The sequence below is a fragment of the Pleurodeles waltl genome, chromosome 9 (genome assembly GCF_031143425.1).
Source record: "Pleurodeles waltl isolate 20211129_DDA chromosome 9, aPleWal1.hap1.20221129, whole genome shotgun sequence".
NCBI lineage: Eukaryota > Metazoa > Chordata > Amphibia > Caudata > Salamandridae > Pleurodeles > Pleurodeles waltl.
Window position 1 is genome coordinate 175,214,833 of NC_090448.1, and position 18,258 is coordinate 175,233,090.

Genomic DNA, 18,258 nt, shown 5'->3' on the forward strand with positions numbered 1-18,258 from the left:
CCCGTACTGTGTTGACGGGGTGTGTGTTGAATACAATCTTTTTATACATACAGTGTGTGTGAAGTCTCCTTTGTGCCACACAGAGCAGCTGTGATAGGGAAGTGATGTGTTTTTACTTTATAAATTGCCTCTTTGATAAGCCTGACTGCTCTGTGCCAAGGTACCCAAGGTTGAGCACAAGTAATACAGTAAGTGTAATCACCCACCCTTGAAAGGAGTGGTGGGTTCTGCCTGGCTAGGATCCTGCCCCAGCCAAGCAGACCACTACACCTCCAACAAAGACTGTTATATCTAATGCAATATTTGGACTGTCTACCTGGTGCTGAATGATGCATGGAATCTGAGAGTGACATTTTGGCTTTGAATTCTGTTGCAGCAGCACACAATCCTGTGAAAGTCAATTAGTTAAAGCAGGAAAAGGCATACAGGAAGGACCACGTCTGCAGTTTGTGATCACCCTATATCTCAAAATAGCACTGCTAAAGCTGCAGCCAAGGCAGCAAATTGAAGGTACTGCTTCGTACAAGACAAAAAACAGCCTTCTAAAATCTCTCCCGAGATTTTTGAAGGGATCACACATTAAAAGTAAAATTATCTTGCTCTTGAACATCAAAATATTGATGTTTTCAAACTTCCTTTTGATATTTTGTCAACTTCCTTCAACCACAAAATGACTCCAGAGACATTTCCTGTTGCTTTCTTTTCTTTAAATATTGCTGTTTTTCTAGCTTCCATTTTGAAATGTTGTCAACTTCCTTTAGACATGAAACAGTGCTACAGTCAAAAGACACCTGTGTTTGAAGCTTTTTTTGCATCAACAAATGTAAAAAAAAGTACAATAATGCTGCTCAAACCCTCACTTTCATTAAATTGACCATGACTAGATGCAATGTTCTGTGCACCTTTTGGGCATCTGCAGTGTGCACAGACTCTCCCTGAATGTCCACTCCTAGAAGCTACTTTGTATAGTTCTGCATGGGTGGTGCACTCCTTCGTTCCCATTCCTGATTTGCCCCAACTGAACAACTGAGCAATCAGCCTTGGCTTCCTAACCACCTTCCTGCCTAGTATGAAGTATAGTAAATAGGTACAGGTGCTGGCATGAAATTATTATTTTGACCTTTGAGGTGGTTATTTCTCGTGTCAGAGACAACCTGTCTGCCTGACAGTACTAACGTTTTCTGACTTAGTTGAGCACCTGATCTTTCAGTGCACTTACAGTTGTTTTTCATCTTCTCCTGTTCGAGTGGCCTGAATTGAATCATGAAACTTTTATTCTCATATGCACCAGCCCATTTCCTAAGGAGCAGTTGCAGGGAAAGTTGATCAATCATGCAGGACCATCATAATTCCTATAATACAGGTTGCAAAACTACTCAATGGGTTGATGGGCTGAATACCACACCCGGGGCCAGTAGTAAAGGGGGCAGCATGGGTATCAAGCAGTACAAAGACAATACTCTGCTTCATCTTAGACACTCCTAATCATCTGAGAATGAGATCAATAAATTATATCTTGACAACCCAAATCAATGGATCATTGGATAAACACATCCAACCAAGTGCTTCCTCAAGTTACTCATTCTCATTATACCAAAAGACACCACCCTAGCCTTTCTCCATCAAACAGCTCAAAACCCCCCACAGGTGGTGGTCTGAGAAGCCAAACAGGAAAGAGGAACATGACAGAGAGAGAGAAAGAGAGAGGGGCTGGGAGGCTCACTGCTGATGAAATTCCTTACTGCCTTTTTCTGTATCTATTGATGTAGGAAGGTAGATGTAAGAAATGGGGTTTTTGGTTGGCATCAGGTTGCCCTCTGTCCAAGCAAGAACCCTCACTCTAGTCAGGGTAAGTCACACACAATCCAAAATCAGCCTGTGCTCACCCTCCGGTAGCTTGGCACGAGCAGACAGGCTTAACTTAGAAGGCAATGTGTAAAGCATTTGTGCAATAAATCATACAACACCATAGCATAACACCCCAAAAATACACCACACAGTATTTAGAAAAATATATAATATTTATCTGGGTATCTTCAGGTCAAAATGATCAAAGTTGCAATACGAATTTGTAAAGATATCACTGAAAAGTGATATAAAGTGTCTTAAGTCTTTAGAATATTAACAAAGTCTCTTTCAAGCACAAGTACCTGGTTTAGCGTGGAAAAATCTCCTCAGAGGGCCACAAGAGAAGAGGTGCGCGGAAAAAGGGTGTGTGCGTCGATTTCTCCCCAGCACACACGGACTTGCGTCGTTATTTTCCACGCGGGGAGGCCGGCGTCGTTTTCCGGCGCGCGGACTGTCTCTTTCTGTGGATCGCGGGGATTACCAGATGTCCCGGGTCTGTGCGTGGATTTTCCTGCTTGTTCTCCGGCTGCGTGTCGGTCTGCGGGGCTGCGCGTCGAAATTACGATCTCACGGCAGGCGTCGCAGCGATTTCTCCTCTGGATGTCGATCTGCGGGGCTGCGTGTTGAAATTACGATCTCACGGCAGGCGTCGTGTCGATTTCTCCTCCGGATGTCGATCTGCGGGGCTGCGCGTTGAAATTACGATCTCACGGCAGGCGTCGCGTCGATTTCTCCTCTAGAGGTCGGGCGGCGTTGTCCTTGCGAGGCCGTGCGTCGGATTTTCGATCGTCCCATGAGCGTCGCGTCGATCAGCGTCGGTGTGCAGCGTTGTTCTCGCCGCCGAACAAGCTGTGCGTCGAAATTTTCGGCGCACAGAGCGTCCAAGTAAAAGAGAGAAGTCTTTTTGGCCCTGAGACTTCAAGGAACAGGAGGCAAGCTCTATCCAAGCCCTTGGAGAGCACTTTCACAGCCAGACAAGAGTTCAGCCAGGCAGCAGGGCAACAGCAAGGCAGCAGTCCTTTGTAGAAAGCAGACAGGTGAGTCCTTTGAGCAGCCAGGCAGTTCTTCTTGGCAGGATGTAGTTTCTGGTTCAGGTTTCTTCTCCAGCAAGTGTCTGATGAGGTAGGGCAGAGGCCCTGTTTTATACTAAGTTGTGCCTTTGAAGTGGGGGTGACTTCAAAGAGTCTCTAAGAAATGCACCAAGTTCCCTTTCAGCTCAATCCTGTCTGCCAGAGTCCCAGTAGGGGGTGTGGCAGTCCTTTGTGTGAGGGCAGGCCCTCCACCCTCCCAGCCCAGGAAGACCCATTCAAAATGCAGATGTATGCAAGTGAGGCTGAGTACCCTGTGTTTGGGGTGTGTCTGAGTGAATGCACAAGGAGCTGTCAACTAAACCTAGCCAGACGTGGATTGAAGGGCACAACAAGATTTTAGTGCAAAGAAATGCTCACTTTCTAAAAGTGGCATTTCTAGAATAGTAATATTAAATCCGACTTCACCAGTCAGCAGGATTTTGTATTACCATTCTGGCCATACTAAATATGACCTTCCTGCTCCTTTCTGATCAGCAGCTGCCACTTCAACAGTGTATGAGGGCAGCCCCAATGTTAGCCTATGAAAGGAGCAGGCCTCACAGTAGTGTAAAAACGAATTTAGGCGTTTCACACTACCAGGACATATAACTACACAGGTACATGTCCTGCCTTTTACCTACACAGCACCCTGCTCTAGGGGTTACCTAGGGCACACATTAGGGATGACTTATGTGTAGTAAAAGGGGAGTTCTAGGCTTGGCAAGTACTTTTAAATGCCAAGTCGAAGTGGCAGTGAAACTGCACACACAGGCCTTGCAATGGCAGGCCTGAGACAGGGTTAAGGGGCTACTGAGGTGGGTGGCACAACCAGTGCTGCAGGCCCACTAGTAGCATTTAATCTACCTGCCCTAGGCACATGTAGTGCACTCTACCAGGGACTTACAAGTAAATTAAATAGTCAATCATGGATAAACCAATCAGTAGTACAATTTACCCAGAGAGCATATGCACTTTAGCACTGGTTAGCAGTGGTAAAGGGCCCAGAGGTCAAAAGCCAACAACAACAGGTCAGAAAAAATAGGAGGAAGGAGGCAAAAAGTTTGGGGATGTCCCTGTCAAAAAGCCAAGTCCAACAGTAGATCTATCAGCTATGTCCAACCAAATAGTTAGTGGAAGACAAAGTACAATTAATGATTAACTGAAACATACTACACAGCTGTAATCACTGCTAGCATGTACTAACACATGTATGCTTCGCTTAGTTGTATTAGCAAAGAGGTACATCATAGGCCTGCTGTATTCAATACATTAGGTATACAACACTCTGGTTGGGGTTGGAATCAAGGGCTGTCATGGCCCTTCTCGGTGTCAAACAGTAAGTGACCCTGTGGCATAGTGGACTCAAACCACCGCTCAGAAATTCATTAACACACCACATACATATCACATCAACGCTAAATATTTGCAATTTAGTGTGACACCAAGCCATGTCGGGTCTTCTCTTGATCTGACATTAATATTTTGCAAAGGCCCTCATTTTGTTATGGTATGTTATGTTATATCGATTTATATAGCGCCTGACTGCCCAGGGGCCTCACAGTGCACAGAACCACCGAACAGTAACATCACACAACAATACCCTGGAAATCAGGCTCTAAACAGCCATGTTTTTAGGGCCTTCCTGAAAGAGAGTTCTTGTGTCATTGATGTGTCATTTTGATGCAAGGCATTGGTTTTTATGGTTAGGAAAACCTGCAGGCACAGTGCACAATTGCTCAGTGCCACATGACTATTAACACAACCCTTAACAAATCTTTACCAGTGTGCTTTTGCTACTGGATGCATAGCTTGTTTAATATTCCTTGAGCAATTAAACATTTTCACTGTCTAACATGCTCTCTCAAAATGTTCAAGTCATTTTATAAATACAATTTAATTAGTGTGTACCTTTGATGACAAAGTCAGAATATTATACTAAAAAAAAGACAGAATATTGTATGATTAAATTGAGGTATATATTATGATTGGTATTGTATTTTATACAATAATATTGAAGTTTTATATATAAACCTTAAAAAATGTATGATAATATTTCAAAAGTACTTTAAATTATTAATTATATTTAATTTTCATACTTTGATAGATATAGTTTTATAATGCATTCGTCTTTTTGGGGTATCCATTTTTTAATGTCAATGGTTGTGATCACATTTTGTTGATCAAACTTATGTAACAGTGTTGCAAAAGCACACATTCATTTTGCAAGAAAAAAGTATAAAGTGGTGATGTTAATTATGAAGAAATTCATCTGTGAATATTCAATCTGCATATTTAGGATTTTGGTGTGGCAAGATTATTTAGTTTGAACAATAATCATGCATTTTTTATGTGGAGAAGGATATGTATGAGCTTTTAAACATGTTTATTTTTTAACAGCCCTGCAAAAATGATGGCGTCACGAAACACGTGTTGGCTGTGTTATTTAATTTTATATATATATATATATATATATATATAAAAAATTAAATAACACAGCCAACACGTGTTTCGTGACGCCATCATGTATATATATTTATTTTTTATTATAACAGCCCTGCAAAAATGATGGCGTCACAAAACACGTGTTGGCTGTGTTATTTAATTTTATATATATATATATATAAAATTAAATCACACAGCCAACACGTGTTTCGTGACGCCATCATTTTTGCAGGGCTGTTATAATAAAAAATAAATATATATACACACACACACACACATACATATACACACACATACATGTATATATCCATAAATATATATATATATATATTTGTATATATATATATATATGTATATATATATATATATAATATGTATATACATATATATTGTCGTCACTATGTAGCTTCAGTTAGGACCATGCTTCCATAGGAAAAGCATTTTTTGACTTGCCTATATCTTTGACACCTTTTGACGAATCGGCATGAAAATGAAACTTTCCCAAAAAAGTGTTGCGCTGATTCCTGTTGCTCATGGAAAGGTTTGGGGTGATCTGTCAAGCAGAGGCTGAGAAAAAGGGGGTTCAAACAGGTTGTGTTTCCCATGTTAATTTTCAAAGGATTCTTTAGACACGACTACAGGTCAATCCACTGGACAGAATTACACCAAATTGGGCAGAAAGCTAGATGTTGGTACGCAGATTACCATTTCGCTTATTTGGTGTGAATCTGTTCAGTAGTTTTTGACATATGAAAGGGACAATAAATGTGTATATCTCTGGCTATAAATAATTCACAAAATTCACAAATATTTTGAGAATACGCGTGCGAAAAAAAGCATTGCAATTAGCTGACTGCAACCTTACTACAAAGTTGCAGTCGCCATTTTATTTCAAGGGACACAGTCCCCCCAGGTGAAAATCCAAATTAAATGTGGCATAAGGGGTCAGGGTGAAGGTACCCTGACCCCAGGGGTGTGGTATAGATGTGTTTAGGTGCAAATTATGGGTTTAAAATAATTTTGTGTCACCATGGATGATATTCGTGAAAATTCAAAAAAATTTGAGAATTGTTTGCAAATATGGATCATGGAAAGCAAAACCACAGACTCATTCATACACTAATTCATTCACTCTTACATGCACTCAGAGACTCATGCGTCCACTCACACAACCACTCAGGCAATCATGCACCCCCTCACACCCTCTCTGACTCAGACACCCATTTTCAGACCCACTCAAACACTCACACACGCACTCACAGATCCACTGACAGAGACACGCCCTGTGGCCAATCTCTGCTGCCCGCAGCCAAAGGACGTTTGTTGCATGGGGTTGGGTGGTTATAAGGGCTTTGCTGCAAGGTCTGGCTGGAGGCCAGGATTTGTGACCAATCCCTGCCATCCACGGTCATCGATTGGAATAACATGTGCTTTACATTAAAAAACCATAGAAATTCAATGAAAAAAACAAAGGATACAAGGACGTTGTAGTTAGGTTCTGAATTTACTCATATAAAGCCATAGAAATTGAGTAGTTATAGTTCGAGTTCTTTTAAGTAACTATAACTCACACCCTAAGGTAACTATAACTCACACCTTTGCCATGCACAGTTAATTACTCCACCTATTATTTCATTGATGAGATCTTGTATGAAAACTGTGAATAGATAGATAGATAGATAGATAGATAGATAGATAGATAGATAGATAGATAGATAGATAGAAAGATGTCGCATGAAAATAATACGACATCTGACATCTATTGGATTCAACTAAGAGCTGGGAGACGCTGTCGAATTAGATATTGGATGATATAGAGAGTCATATGTCATCAGTACTGTATGATCAGGGTACTATTCCCGATGTCTGTTTCAAACAAATTGATCAGAATGCAAATAACTGAGTTCTGCAGGTACCAGGTCAATCATTGATGGGTATGAAAACAATAACATCTGACATCTATAGGATATAACTAAGTATCTGGGAATGTTGCTCAATCAGAGATACTCTGAACACATTCAATTGTTTATATCTACATTAAGGGCTCAAATAGGCACCTAGAACCCATCCTGCTAAATGAAAAAAACAACAAAAAAGTGGAATACAGTTTTGGATGTGCAGTGCATAGAAAATATACTGTGTCTATGATTGATGTATTATGACTCTGCTGACAAAGAGAGGGAAAAAAAAACAATGTGATGTCTGAAAATGAGAAAACGGGCATTGAGCATGTGTTAGCATTTGTCAGTCAATTTATGTTACAGAGACATATATTTTTTATATGGGTGAAAAGATTGGAACCACGTAGCCCAGAATGCTGCATAGGGGCTTATGATGGGATCGTATATATGGTTGCCCTAGAAGATGCACTCACTAAGTGTGATCAAAACTTTGTAAATCGAAATGCATCAGTGATGGTATTATTTTTCACTCTTGAATCTAATAAATATAAATAGAAAGTTTCCTGGAGTTCTGAGTTTCTATTTTGGATATATATATATATATATATATATATATATATATATAAAAATACATATATTTAATTATGTATTTTTTGTTTTAGATTTTTTTCAGATATTAGTTTGAATGGGAAAATGTAATTCATTTATGTGTGGTTGGGTTTTATGGGTGTTTGGGTAAGTAGTGTATTACATTGCATTTTTATTATTTTTTAATTGATTGTTGTTACTTCTTTTTTGAGGGAGTTTGGTATTTGGAGGTTTTGGGTGTTTTTTATTACTTATATTTTTAAACATTTACAAATTCAGGAATTTTGGTGATCTTTCCAGTATACTTAAAATGTCACCAGGACAAATATGTGTGTGATCCTTGGACCTGTGTGTTTGATGGACATGAACTGTATGCTGACATTGATACATTTGCAGGACATTCCATATATTCATATCAGGACATGTGTGACCTTACCTGCCTTGATGATTGAGGTTTCCAAAACTGCCAGACCATGAAGCCGGTAGGGATGCGTAGCTGAGAGGATATGCTTGTCCCTGGAGATGAGTAGGAGGCATGACCTTAGTCCCTCACTGGGAAACACTGTAGTCTCCTCTTCCCATGCAAACCTATAATGCTCACACCTCATCTCAACTTGCCATTTTTAGGTCAAGCATAGCAGCACACAAGTGGTGCTTTTCTGACATGATGGTATGTATATGGGCTTTTAACCACGCCCACCCCAGGCCCATCACTATCACTGGTTTGTGGACTTGCCTTTCAAAATCCTTTCTTTTCATTGATGACTGCTTTCTGTTTGTCCCTCTTTAGAGCGGTTCGGTTACCGCCTTGGACATTGACCCTGTTACATGGATAATTGCGCTTTTACCGATAACTTTGACTACGAGCTAACTTCTTTTTCCTTTTGTGTGTCTCTTTCACGCTCATGGTGGTGCTTTGAATTGGCTTGCGTATGTCAACTGTTTTACTTCTCCAACTCGAGCAAAAGCAGGACCCATTGCATTGCAAATGCTTGTTTTTTATCTCTGCCATGAGTGCGTACCTCTACCACCAATGCATTAACTTTTTTAGTGACGAATGGCTGCTTCTTATCTCCACTGAGGTTATTTGGAGGTAGACCACATATTTCACCTATTGTTCAACAACAAAGCTGACCAAAACATCCGAGTCCTCCTCAGTGAATTTCCTCTTTGAGTGGTGCTGATGCTATGTGGCTCCAAAATGACATGCATCTCAAGGTAAGATGCATCCATATGTTTTCGATGACTATCTCTGCCTAGTGTGTGATTGTGGTCAGGTGTGACTAGTGTCCTGTTCCACCCCATTGAGAATGGTACTCAATTTATTTGTGTTGTGTGCTGCATTCCATTCTGTCTACTTCATGTACACATAAATATAAACTTCAAACAATGTAACATGTAGTAAGATTATTTGTACATACCTCCATAGTCTTGCTTTTTTACAGATTTGTGGACATTTCATGACACGCTGTGGTCACAGGTGACCACCGCTTTTTAGGCCGAGCATAGCAGCGCGCAAGTGCTGCTTTTCCGACGTGTTGGTATGTATCTGGTCTTTTAACCACACCCACCGCATTCCCATCACTATCACTCATTCATGGGCTTGCTTTTCAAAAATCCTTTATTTTCGTTGCTAAATGCTTTACATTTGTCCCTCCTTAGGGTGATTTTTTTACCACCTTGGCCATCACCCCTGTTATATGGCTAATTGCACTTTTACCGATATGTGTGACTGCGAGCAGACTTCCTTTTCCTTTTGTGTCTCTTCACGCTGATGCTAATGGCGGCCGTCGGCTCGCTTATGTGAAACTGTATTACTTTAATTTTTTTATTAGTTGTTTACTGATCATGTCTTTTGTGTGTGTTGTACTTATTTCTCTTTTATGCCATTTCTTCCTCTCACAAAAGCCTCGGTCTTAAGGGCACGGACGATCAGCCTGTGGTTTTGGGAATATTTCATTCTGAGCAGCTCGTGTGCTTAGAAATGGCGCACAAACCAAAATTCTCCCCGGCTATCAGGAGTGAAGGGGCTGAGCTGGCCCCTGGTTTCAATTGCTTTCAGAAACACCTGAGCTTTAACTAAAACAATCCCCATCTGTCCTTCCAGTGAAGTTTCAGCTGCTTGCCAGCAGCCCGTAAATATTGCCTTTCGTGTGAGCTTGTTACATTAGTTGCTCGTTCAGATCTGCCTAGTTCTTGTTCCTCGCAGCAGGCACATTAACCTTTTGCGCTATTTTATAATTAGTCCAAGCTCCTACTAGAGAAAAGTACGTTCTATCTTCATAAATAACATTAATCACTAGAGTTATTATAACATTTGAAGACTGAATGCAGTCTGTGATCTGCCTACAACACGTTCTTTGCAGCAGCCACCTTAATCCTCTGCACTGCCTTACAATAATTCCAAGCTTCATCTCTTGCTTACAGCGCTGCATTTAGTATGTTCAAAAGAGACACTTGAGAAAGTCATAACAAATTGAAAGCGCAACACAAACACGGAAAATTAGCTTCTTTGCACTTTCATATTAGCCTGCTTTAGTATTCAGTACTCGTAAAAGTATATGCAGCAGTTATTAGCGTGCAGTGTAAAGAGACAGCTTAACCTAGAAAAAACATACTTTTGTGCATGCTAACAAGGCAATTGTGGGTCTTGTAAGCTAAGAACATAAAGCTTATGGCTTCGCTATCAAGGAATAAAAATCAGCCTTCTGTGCAGAGTAACAGCTGGATCTAAAGAATGTTCGCAGTTCTTAATTTGAGCCAGTGAGTTCTGATGCAGGGCACAAACACTTTTTGTTAAAGGGCCATCAGTTATGTTTCTGCCTCACTTATTTACTGTGGGCAAAATAAAGAAGAATTTATTAGAAATGCAAACTCCAACATGTGAAAATGTCCTTTGGTCCAAACTATAAACAAGCGGCCAGGCTGGAAGTTTAAACAGCAAGATGTTATCATGTTTTAGAAAACATTTTTTAACACAAGGACATGAATCACTCTTTACTTGTAAACACTGTGAAATACAGCAAATTAACTTAAAAGAAGACTGCTGGGGAGACGAAAAACACAGAGCAGAAACATTAGCATGTGTTCATTAAAGGGCAGCATCACCCAGAAGAAACAGTGTAAATGACCGGCTGTCTGGCTTGCTGTGTAGACAGCAGTGATGTTATCAGATGCTATAAAACTTTGTGGAGTGAATCACACCCAAACAGTGTAAATTGCAGCCAACACCATATGGGGCACAGCAGTAAAACAACACATACACATAAATATTAAAAGACACAATTGTATTAATATGCAGGCATTAGCTTTTAAAAATATTTATTTTCCGTGTGGCCAATGTGTTCCGTGGTTCGACTATAGTTTTTAAGAGGAAATTGTGTATTTTGTAAGCCCATATTTGCCTTCAGTAAACCCAACAGTAGCATGCTTCAATTAAGCATTGCCCAATTAAACGTTGCTAAATAGCAACATTTTCATCTTTTGCTGCAGATAGGTGAAGAAGGTACGTGGAAGTGGTTTAGGTTTTGCAGGGCCATTGGAATTATATGGCAGGAAAAGATGAAATTATGAGGCAGGGTTAACCAATTTATATGGCAAGAAAAGTCTGGTTATGAATTTACAATGCCAGTAGCTCTAACTCAATAAAATGCAAGAGCTATTACATTGCAAATGCTTGTTTGTTCTATGGGGGTGCCCTGTACTGCCGCTCAACTCCCCATCCTGTCCACGAGCATTTTGCCAACTTTAGCAGCAGCGCAGTTTAATTGGGTGCTGCAACTCAGGGGCAAAATATCAGTCGCCAAAAAAAAAAAAACTGCAAAAAATCTGCATACCTTTTTTAAAAACGTTTATGTATATGTGCATTGTATGTTTAAACTAAGAAACCTCTCAGTATTACTTGTATATAGCTATAGTCAGAATCATACGGCCAAAAGTAAACATGCTTCTTAGAGTGCGCACATTTCTGAATGACAAGAAGACAGAATAAAGACAGCCCTAACATAAGGATAACAACTCTGTACTAGCCCTTCTCGATAAAAAAGATTCTGAAGTTAATGTGAATTTCAATTTTTAAATTAAACTTTTTAAATGGATACTCTCAGGTGAATCTGGATTTCTAAAGTAAGTTTTAGCACAACGATTTAAATCGTACAGAGGTAACTTTAGCATTTTATAATAAAGATGGGGATTCATCCGTGTTCCAGGGATTTTCTACAGTACAATAAAGGGCATATTTACAAGCCCGTTGCGCCGCCCTACCATCATTTGTTTTTACGCTAAGGCGGTGACAATGAGGCCTTTTCCATGCAACGGATTTATAAACTGGCTCAATGCAAGCTTTCCGCCAATTTGTAACCCCTTGCACCACTTTATGCCTGTGCCAGGCAAAATGTATGCAAGGTGGGGCGTTCCTCTGTTAGGAGCCCACGAAAAACAGTGCAGTTAAATTTACGAGAATTCGCTGCGCTATTTTTCCGGTTATTTTTAATGCCTGCCCAAGGCAGGCATTAAAGTGACGCTACCATTATTTCCAAAGGGCCTCCCCACGCATTGCTGGACTAGTGGCATAATTTTGGGCGTTAGTCGACCAATGCGCCACAAAAGCATTAAGGCCCATATTTATACTTTTTGACGCTAAACTGCGCTAACGCAGTTTAGCGTAAAAAAATTTAGCGCCGTCTAACGCCATTCTGAAGCGCCATGCGGGCGCCGTATTTATGGAATGGCGTTAGCCGGCGCTAGCAGACCGGCGCTGCCTGGTGTGCGTGGAAAAAAACCACGTAGACCAGGCAGCGCCGGCGTAGGGGGAAAATGGCATTAGGGCGTCTTAAAATGGGGCAAGTCAGGTTGAGGCAAAAAAATCGCCTCAACCCGATTTGCGCCATTATTTTCAACGCCCAGACGCCATTTAAATGACTCCTGTCTTAGTAAAGACAGGAGTCATGCCCCCTTGCCCAATGGCCATGCCCAGGGGACTTAAGTCCCCTGGGCATGGTCATTGGGCATAGTGGCATGTAGGGGGGCACAAATAAGGCCCCCCTATGCCACCCCAAAAAAATTAAAAAATATAAAAAATTATACTTACCTGAACTTACCTGAATGTCCCTGGGGTGGGTCCCTCCATCCTTGGGTGTCCTCCTGGGGTGGGCAGGGGTGGCAGGGGGGGTCCCTGGGGGCAGGGGAGGGCACCTGTGGGCTCAAAATGAGCCCACAGGCCCCTTAACGCCTACCCTGACCCAGGCGTTAAATAGTGGCGCAAATGCGGGGTTTTTTGACCCGCCACCTCCCGGGCGTGATTTTTGCCCGGGAGTATAAATACGACTTTGCGTCGCCGTCATTTTTTTAGACGGGAACGCCTTCCTTGCATCTCATTAACGCAAGGAAGGCGTTCACGCAAAAAAATGACGCTATTTGCCCATACTTTGGCGCTAGACGCGTCTAACGCCAAAGTATAAATATGGCGTTAGTTTTGCGCCGAATTTGCGTCGAAAAAAACGACGCTAATTCGGCGCAAACGGAGTATAAATACGGGCCTAAATATTTTGCTGCTACTGTGCTAACGTGAGCCATGGTGTGCCATATTGTAAATATGGCGCTAAAATGGTGACCTTAGGGAGGCGCAAGAAAAGTGGCGCATCATAGCTGATGCACCACTTTCTTGCAAGTATGCCCCTAAGTTCACTCATACATGGTGACTATAAAGGGAAGGTACCCTATTTCTGTCACTTAGCCATCCGTCCAATACTACTTTTTGCAACTAAAATCGAATGTGTTTGTAGGTGGGATTAACTTAACCAGTGCCTCTTAATGTGTATGGTATACAGTTTGTAACATGCAGCATTGTGATGTATAATCTTTGTTTGGGCCAGCATTGAAACGTGTCCTGCTCTGTTGATTTTACAATTTTTCTCTGCTGCTATTAACGTGGGCCTTATTCGGTTATGGATGAGTTTTTCAATGTAAGTATTTTTAATTTGTTTGAGAAATCCCTTGCATGCAGTACGTTTCTGGCTACCAGAGGGAAATAAAATGCACGACGGTGTCAACTTTCCCACTGCTAAGCAGTGGCTCATTGCCAAATTCTATATATTCTGAGCTACCTAGAAATGTTCAGATTATAAATTGGAATCTTAATTCAACCACAGTAAGGGAACGCACATATCCATGCTCTTCCTTTTGTATACTCATTCTTTCTGACGTGATCCATTTAATGTGACACTCGGAGCTTAATTTCTGTCAACATCGGTGCTTTAATTCGAATTTTTAAACACAGAATATTACATTATGTTCTTAGTTAATTGAAATTATTCAACAATAGTGTTCTAGTGCCTTATCCTAATACTGTGATAGTTTTATTCAGTTCTGATGAATTTCTATTAGATTACCTGGAACGACATTTGGTGTATGGCCAGTTTTCCTACTCAAACCTGTTAAATGCAGAAACAAATTTCAGTTTTCTTTTTAGGGTCGAGCGCGCAAGCGCTCTATCCCTGTTGTAATCTCTCTGTGGGCTTTTAACCACGCCCATCTCATGCCCATCAGTTTTGTTGGTTCGTGTGCTTGCCTTTTAAAATTCGTTTGATTTCATTAGTGAAAGGCATGCATACATCATGTCTTTTCCGCTGTTAAGCCCTCCTCGAGAGCGCTGGCCAACTACTGAAAACATACAAGGCTGCATGTATTCATATGGTTTCTGGGCTACTTTTTCTCTTTATTTCATGGGGATTGTGATCTCTCTGGGTACTAATGGAGGGCTTTTCATGACTACCAGTTTAATTCTATTGTTTATTCTAGCGCTCCTTTGCGAATTCAAGGTTTTACGCAGCGCAATCACGTATGTTTATTTTATTACTATGCAAAGGCAAAACGGGACCAGTATTTTTGTTCTGATTAGTCACCGTCATGCTCATGGAGTGGTGCTTTAAATTTGCTCCCTTATGTGAAATTGTATTACTTTTCATTTTCAGTTCATGTGGCAAGAAAAGTCCGGTTAGGAATTGACACCTCTAATAGCTCTAACGCAGGCAAATGTGAGACCCCCTGCATTGCAACTGCTTGTTATGATTTGTATGTGACTTATTACTGTAAGGTAAACAGTGTCATTTTAATTTATCCTATACCCTGGCCAAGCATTTCTTCGAATTTATCAAGTAATTTTATCTGATGTTTTTATTTTTGGTTACATGTCTCTGTACATTTGAGTAAGCGGAAGAAAACAGACAAACAGTGGTCTGATTGACAAAAAACCTTAATTTGAGTTTGGTAACTGGTATGTCTGAAGATGGGTATGGAGTTTATCAAACTTTTTTTTACCTAGAATGCCACTTTTTATTGCACGTTTCTGTATATCTAACTAAAAGGAAAACACAAACAGGTGGCTTGATTAACAAAGGGCCTTATTTAGGAAAAGGCGAATGATAAAGTGGGAGACCCTATGACAGAAGAAAGACTTTCATCTTCAAAAACCATTACCAGTCAGGCAGAGGTCTGTAAGGTAAGGTGGATTTGTAGAGCACTGCTTGTCACCTGTGAGGTTATCCAGGTGTTTAGTAGGTGAGAGTAGGTGTCTGGTGTGGCTGGGTGTAGGAAAGCCCTCCTTTTTGCCCTGGTCATCCCCACACTTTTTGGACAGGTACTGGTGGTTACTGACTCTTGGCTATGCCCTGGGTACTGCTTACCAGTCCCAGGGCCAGTGCTCTGTGTAAAATGGATATGCAAATTAGGCTAATTATAATTGCTTAAGTTAACCTACCTATAAGTCCCTAGTATATGGTAGGGCATGTAGGTTTAGGGACCACAGCATAGTGCACTGCTGAGGTGCCCAGTGTCATTTTAAAGGCAGGCCTTCCTTGCTGGCTGCTTTTAAATTAAAGTTGTATGCAAATTCGACTTTGGAATTAAAAGTAGTTCCAAAGTCTTAAACTACCTTATCTTTTACATATAGGCCACCCCTAAGGTGTGCCCTATGTGCCCCTAGGGCTGGGCGCCATGTAACTATAAGCAGGGACCTTATAAAAATAGTTGTATAAGCCCTGGTGAGGTAAAAAGAGCCAAATTCGTTTTTCCCTCATAGTAGTAAATGGCCTTCATAGGCTAGAATGGGGAGACTTTATTTTAATTTTTAAAGTCTCCTTAAATGATGGATACCAAGAATTTGGTATCAAATTAATTGTTGTAATAAAGCCCACAACTTCCAGTTGTTGGATTTAATATAACTTGTTCAGGTAAAGAGTTTAAAACTTTACCTGAAAAGTTGCCAATTTCAGCCCTGCATTGTTTTTGCTGCTGTGCTCTCATTGGCCAGCCTCTAGCAGCCTGGCCAGGCTGCCTTGATGAGATGTGAAGTGCCCTGGCTTTACACAAAGGAATGTGCCTGTGGGAGGGAATCTCCCCTCAGCAGATGGTGAGGCAGGAAGGGGGAGGGCTGCCAAACTGGTCTTTAAAGGCAGAGAAGGACATTTGGAGCAACCAGCAACACCCCCACATCCTGCAACCCCAGACAACTAGGTGCCCCCTTGATTAGATTAGGAGAGGGCAGGAGAGGGGTGTGTTTATGATTTTTAGCCACATCAGTGGGTGGGCTCAGCCAGATGTAATCTCAAAAAATCAGATTCAGCCATGATGGATTTCTGGAGAATGCTGCCTCCTGGGATAGATTTTTGCCACACTTCCCAGTAAGTGGTCATCACAGGGGGAAGGACCCTTCACCTGATTGGAGAACCAGGACCCCCCTGCTTTTCACCCAGGAGCAAGGATAAAACTGGCAGACCTGCATCCACACCTCAGATCCCCATCAGATTCCAACAAGGAAGAACCAAAGGAGAAGAAGGACTGCCCTGCTGGACCCCTGGCCTGCACCTGGAACCTGCACTCAGAAGGACTGCACCAGCTGCACACTTGGGCTTCACCACAAGAAGGACTTTGCCTGGCTTCAACTGGTTCAAGGAGGGAGTCCCTATTTGCTACAGGTGAAAAATTGCTAACCAGAGTCCCCTGCACCAACTCCTGAGGAAATCAACCAGCTGGCCACTGCCCAGTGGCCAAAAAGGAGTTTGCGCCAGGTGCATTCTGGGAGTTGTAGTCTGCACCCCCCAAGGACCATCTCAGAACTTCTGGACCCTTGGGGTGAGCTGTGGACCTAAAAAGAAACTTAAAAGGACATCTGGGAGAAGCCCCAGAAGTTTGGAGAAGTTTGGAGAACTTTTGAAAAAAAGCTCCATAGAAGGAACGACCTGCCGCGGCAACTGTAGCCGGCTTGCCTCAACCGCGACCCGGCCTGATTTGCTGGTTCGTCCTGGTAAAGAAAATCTCTGAAAAAGAGACTAAGGGGGTTATTACAACTTTGGAGGAAGTGTTAATCCATCCCAAAAGTGACGGTAAAGTGGCGGATATACCACCAGCCGTATTACAAGTCCTTTATATCCTATGGAACTCATAATACGGCTAGTGGTATATCCGTCACATTTGGGACAGATTAACACCTCCTCCAAAGCTGAAATAACCCCCTAAGTCCGAAGGTAAAAAGTTGACCGGGACCTCCCAGCCAGCATATCTGAGGAGGGCTCCAGGGACGTCGGATCAAGATCCAGGTTTACCCCGGTCGAAGGATTTTCACCTCGAAAAAACGACTAAGTCCGAAGGTAAAAACCTACACCGAGGATTCCCACATCGCGTATCCGGAGAAGGGTTGAGCTGGGTTTAATTAACTGAGACCTAACTGAACCTAAGTGGAGGTTAGTGGCCTATTGCTAAGTGTAGGTACCTACCTGCCCTTACCAATAACCCATTTTCCAACACTGGGCATGAATAGAAGAAGTCATGATGGTACTGCAAGAAGACTAATTGAAAAGTCAGATCTTCCCCTTCATGCAGAATTCAAGAAGTGAGTAATTGAGTTGTGTTGGGGGAGGTCATTCAAAGATCTGGCAGCCTGGTAGGAGAATGAACAACCTCCTGTTGCGCTTCTGTGGATGTGGGGTATGTGTGTTTGCAGTGAGAGTGATGCTGAGAAAAGTTGTCTGGTAGGTTGTTGAATGTGAAGCTGGTAAATGAGGTACGCAGATTCTGTATTGTGTAGTGACTTGAATGCATGTGTGAGAAGTTTGAACTGGAATACCCTTTGGATGGGGTGCCAGTGACGAGAAGTGGTGTGGCATGGGATTGGTGCGGAAGGTCAAGGACGAGTATGACGGCGGAGTATTGGATGGTTTGAAGTCTGTGAAGAAGAAAGGTTGGGATGCCAGTATAGCGTGCATTATCATAATCCAACCTATTGGTTATGTGGGCATGCTTGATGGTACGTCTGGTGTCCAGTGGGGACCACTTTAATATTTTACATAGCATGATGAGGATGTGTGTTAGAAGCTGGGTTCTGGGTTTCCAATTGGCAGTGGTATGCACCCTGT